The following is a 5,092-nucleotide window of genomic DNA, read 5'->3' as shown; positions in this document are numbered from 1 at the left end:
CCTTTCTCCCTACGTTAGAGTTCACGTTAGAATAGTTAACGTGGCCTTTAACGTAGGCTTGCCAAATCTTCGAGAGTGTTAGTGACACTTACCTTTGTCACTAACGCTACAGAACGCCCCTACTTCCCACGTTAGAGTTCACGTTAACTAGGTTAACGTGACTTCTAACGTGGTATTGATAGTCATCTCCAACGTTAGTGACAAAGGTGAGTGTCACTAACATTGGCTCATCATCCCTCTTCTCCACGTTAGCTTCCATGTTAATGTAATTAACGTGGCAACTAACGTGGCTCATAGTGGCTCAATCCAACGTTAGTGATAAAGGTGAGTGTCACTAACGTTGGTGATTCTTGCTCCCTCCTAATGCCAGGGTATCTTGGCCAGTTTCACTGACCTTTTCTTTACTTTTTTTAAGCTAGTTTCATGCATTCCCTTAGGAAATAAGCTAGTTTTGGGTAGATATTCACTTACACCTTGATTCAAGCATACATTGTGCATTTTACATTATTTCATGAGGATTTTGCATGAGTTTAATGACAAATTATATGCTGCATTGCCCATGACTTGGACTAGAACTTTGATGCGCTCTATTGCTTGATTTCAGGACCAAAGAAAGCAAGGAATGGGAGGTAACTTGCAAAGTTAATGAGAAAAGTGATTGCCAATAACGCTCTCGAAGCCATCATTGACCACATTAAGAGTCACGTTAACTAAGTTAACGAGAATTCTAACGTGGAGAGGGGAAGTTGAGCCAACATTAGTGACACTTAACATTGTCACTAACGTTGGGAAATGCTCATAAGTGGCCACGTTAGAGTCCACGTTAACTTAGTTAACGTGGCCTCTAACGTTAGAAGGGGGGAGAAACGCCAACGTTAGTGACATTCAACATTGTCACTAACGTTGGCCTAAGGAGAAACATACCACGTTAACTCCCACGTTAACTTGGTTAACGTGGGAGCTAATGTAAGAAGCAAGAGTGGTCGACAACGTTAGTGACACCCAACATTGTCACTAACGTTGGAAGCAACCACACAACCCCCCAAGGAGCCACGTTAACTTCCACGTTAACTTAGTTAACGTGGAAGCTAACGTTGATGAGTGAAAGAAACGCCAACATTAGTGACATTCAATATTGTCACTAACGTTGGGGATGGCTAAGCATGGCCACGTTAGAAGCCACGTTAACCTAGTTAACGAAGACTCTAACGTGAGACATAGGGGCACCTTGGAACGTTAGTGACAATGTTGAGTGTCACTAACGTTCTCGAAGGATGGCAAGCCCACGTTAAAGAGCCACGTTAACTAAGTTAACATGGGCTCTAAGGTGGGAACAAAGGGGGCTTTTCAAAGTTATTGGGAATGTTAAGTCTCAATAACGTGTGCGAAGGACTTAGAGGCATCGTTAGTGGCAACGTTTATGCCACTAACGTTGAAGTAAACGTGGCTTTTACTTAGGAACGTTAGTGAGAAAGTTGATTGTCACTAACGTTCTCGAACTCATATTTTCACTAAACGTTAACACCCCTAACGTCCTGAGCTAAAGTCTCTGCCCACTTCACACTTTCTCTCTGCAAGTAAAGCCAAGCCCAAATGAAGAAGAGAACTGCTTCAAACTCAAGATCCAAAGGCCCAATACTTGAAGAGCCAACTACAAGCTGAGAAAAGTAGTATATATAGGAGTAGCTTTGAATTGTTAAGGAGTTCTGAAAAGTGGGGAAAAAGAGAATTACTCTCTGTATTTTACGTTCTCTGCATTTTCTAGTTTTATGATGTATTCTCCATCTTTGTTTTCATTTTCTAGAGCTATGAACAACTAAACCCCTTTCATTGGGTTAGGGAGCTCTGTCGTAATTTGATGGATCAATACTAATTTTCATTATTCTTCGTCTATCTTTTCTCTTGATTTTACTTGAAAGCTTTCGATCTTCATCCAATTGGGTAGTTATCTTGGAAAAGAAGTTATTCAAACTTGGATCTCTTTTGAACCTTGAAAGAGGAATGAAGAGATCAAGCTAGAAATGCTTTCTCATGCTGGACCAAATTGGGTTTGGATGGGTATGTGACTATAACCCTCTCAATACTTGATTTGGGAAATGCATGTGGTATAATCAGTGACCATACTTCATCTCTTCTCATGAGCAATTGACCAAGGAATTGGCTATTGATCAAGATTTGAGAGATTGAATTTGTAATTCAATCAATTAAGATTTCCAAGGAGATCAATGAGTGCATTGATTGAGGAAGAGATGAAAATGAACTTGATCCGGAGGGTTGCAATATCTCCTAAGCCCAATGAACTCCCCATCTCTGATCTTACCCATTCTCTTTAATTTCTGCCATTTACTTTTATGAGCAAATCCCCCATTCCCATTTACAATTCTGCAATTTACTTTCAGTCATTTACTTCCAATCCTTTAATTCTAGCATTTACTTTTCTGTTATTTACATTCCTGCCATTTTATTTTCTACAACTCTCAACCCAAATTCTGGATTCGCTCAACTAGAACATTCTACTAATTAAAGTTGTTTGATCAATCAATCCCTGTGGGATTCGACCTCACTCTATTGTGAGTTTTTACTTGACGACAAATTCGGTACACTTGCCGAAGGAAATTTGTTGAGAGAAAGTTTCCACCCGCATCAAGTTTATGGCGCCGTTGCCGGGGATTGATTGTGCATCAACAATGATTAAATTGGAAGATCACTAGATTGAGCATTTTTATTTTGTGAATTTCATTTTCTGTTTGAGTGATTTACTTTATGTTTTAGTTAAACTTCTTCCCTTCCCCCTCTACTCTTTTGTTTTTCTTTGTTATTTTCAATTCTGTTTGCTAACCCACTAACTGTTTGATATATTGCATCACCCACAACTAACAGTAATTCTGACAAAAATACTTTCTGCACCTATCTTTTCTTGCTTGCACTTGATGGTTGTATGACAGGGAGAAGAAGCGGGGCTTCAACTTCCTTTGATTCTGAACCTGAGAGGACCTTCCTTAGATTAAAGAGGGAGGCAAGAGGGAAGAAAGTGGTTAGTGCTGAGGAAGAGGAGGAATTCTTTGAACCAAACATGGAAGACAACATGGAAAACCATCATGAAGAAGAGGATCACAACCATGGGGGAGGAGGTAGAGCAAATCATGCTAGTGAGGATAGAAGAGTTTTGGGCTCTTACATCAATCTAAACCCAGGCAATTGTGGAAGTAGCGTCCAAAAGCCAACAATCCACGCCAACAACTTTGAACTTAAACCACAGCTCATCACCCTTGTTCCCGAACAACTATTCGTTTGGAGGAGGTGTTGAAGAAGACCCCAATCAACATTTAACCACCTTCCTGAGAATATGTGACACAGTGAAGTCTAATGGTGTTCATCTTGACGCCTATAGACTGCTCTTATTTCCATTCTCACTCAGGGACAAAGCAGCTAAGTGGCTGGAATCTTTCCCAAGGGAAAGCTTGACAACTTGGGAGGATGTGGTGAACAAATTCTTAGCAAGATTTTACCCCCCTCAATGAATCAATAGGCTGAGAGCTGAGGTCCAAACTTTCAGGCAACAAGATGGTGAGACTCTATATGAAGCATGGGAGAGGTTTAAAGACTTAACAAGGAGGTGCTCACCAGATATGTTCAATGAATGGGTGCAGCTGCATATTTTCTATGAAGGGCTCTCTTATGAGTCAAAGAAGGCCGTAGACCATTCATCCGGAGGATCTTTGAACAAGAAGAAGACTATTGAGGAAGCCATAGATGTTATTGAAACAGTAGCAGAGAACGACTACTTCTATGCTTCCGAAAAAGGGAACACAAGAGGAGTAATGGAGCTAAACAATGTAGATGCTCTGTTGGCCCAAAACAAGCTCATTACCCAGCAGCTGGCTGACCTCACCAAGAAGATGGAGAGGAACGAAGTAGCAGCAATCTCCACTTCATCAACAACCCAAGAAGGAGTGAATGAAGAAGCAGAGGGTAGTCAGGAGCAACCCAACTACATTGGGAATTCACCAAGGCAAAACTATGATCCATACTCCAAGACCTACAACCCTGGATGGAGAAACCACCCAAACTTTGGGTGGGGAAGTCAGCAAGATCAAAACCAATACCAGAAACGTTACAACTCCAACAACAATGCAGCTCACCAACAATTCACACGGAGGACATCTCAACACCCCCACAACAACACTTCTCCACACGCCTATTGATGCCAGGGCATTTTGGCCAGTTTCACTGACCTTTTCTTTACTGTTTTTAAGGTAGTTTCATGCATTTTCTTACAAAATAAGCTAGTTTTGGGTAGATATTCACTTACATCTTGATTCAAGCAAACATTGTGAATTTTGAATGATTTCATGAGAATTTTGCATGAATTGAATGATAAATTGGATGATGCATGATTCCATGATTAAGAGCAAGACTTTGATGCACTTTGTTTGATTGATTTCAGGCCAAAAGAAGAAGAGAAGAGCCACGTTAGTGGCTACGTTAGTTACACTAACGTAGACACTAACGTGGAAGGAAGGAAAGCCCCAACGTTAGTGGGAAAAGTTAGTGGCATTAACTTTGAAGAAAGGAAATGGAGCCAACATTAGTGACGGATGAGCGGATAATTTATACGCTTTTTGGCATTGTTTTTAGTATGTTTTTAGTAGGATCTAGTCACTTTTAGGGATGTTTTCATTAGTTTTTATGTTAAATTCACATTTTTGGACTTTACTATGAGTTTGTGTGTTTTTTTGTGATTTCAGGTATTTTCTGGCTGAAATTGAGGGACTTGAGCAGAAATCAGATTCAGAGGTTGAAAAAGGACTGCTGATGCTGTTGGATTCTGACCTCCCTGCACTCAAAGTGGATTTTAAGGAGCTACAGAACTCGAAATGGCGCGCTTCCAATTGCGTTGGAAAGTAGACATCCAGGGCTTTCCAACAATGTATAATAGTCCATACTTTGGCCAAGAATAGACGACGTAAACTGCCGTTCAACGCCAGCTTTCTACCCAAATCTGGCGTCCAGCGCCAGAAAAGGAGCCAAAACCAGAGCTGAACGCCCAAACTGGCACAAAAGCTGGCGTTCAACTCCACAAATGGCCTCT

General features: G+C 40.9%; 1 pseudogene; it reads right to left on the bottom strand.

The window, feature by feature from the left end:
* Positions 1 to 3,527: 3,527 nt before the first annotated feature.
* Positions 3,528 to 3,629, bottom strand: LOC112746174 (small nucleolar RNA R71; annotated as a pseudogene).
* Positions 3,630 to 5,092: the final 1,463 nt, after the last annotated feature.

Source organism: Arachis hypogaea, chromosome 14 (assembly GCF_003086295.3).
Source record: "Arachis hypogaea cultivar Tifrunner chromosome 14, arahy.Tifrunner.gnm2.J5K5, whole genome shotgun sequence".
Lineage (NCBI taxonomy): Eukaryota > Viridiplantae > Streptophyta > Magnoliopsida > Fabales > Fabaceae > Arachis > Arachis hypogaea.
Note: the sequence above shows the minus strand (reverse complement) of the source record. Positions and strands in the feature narration are given on the sequence as shown.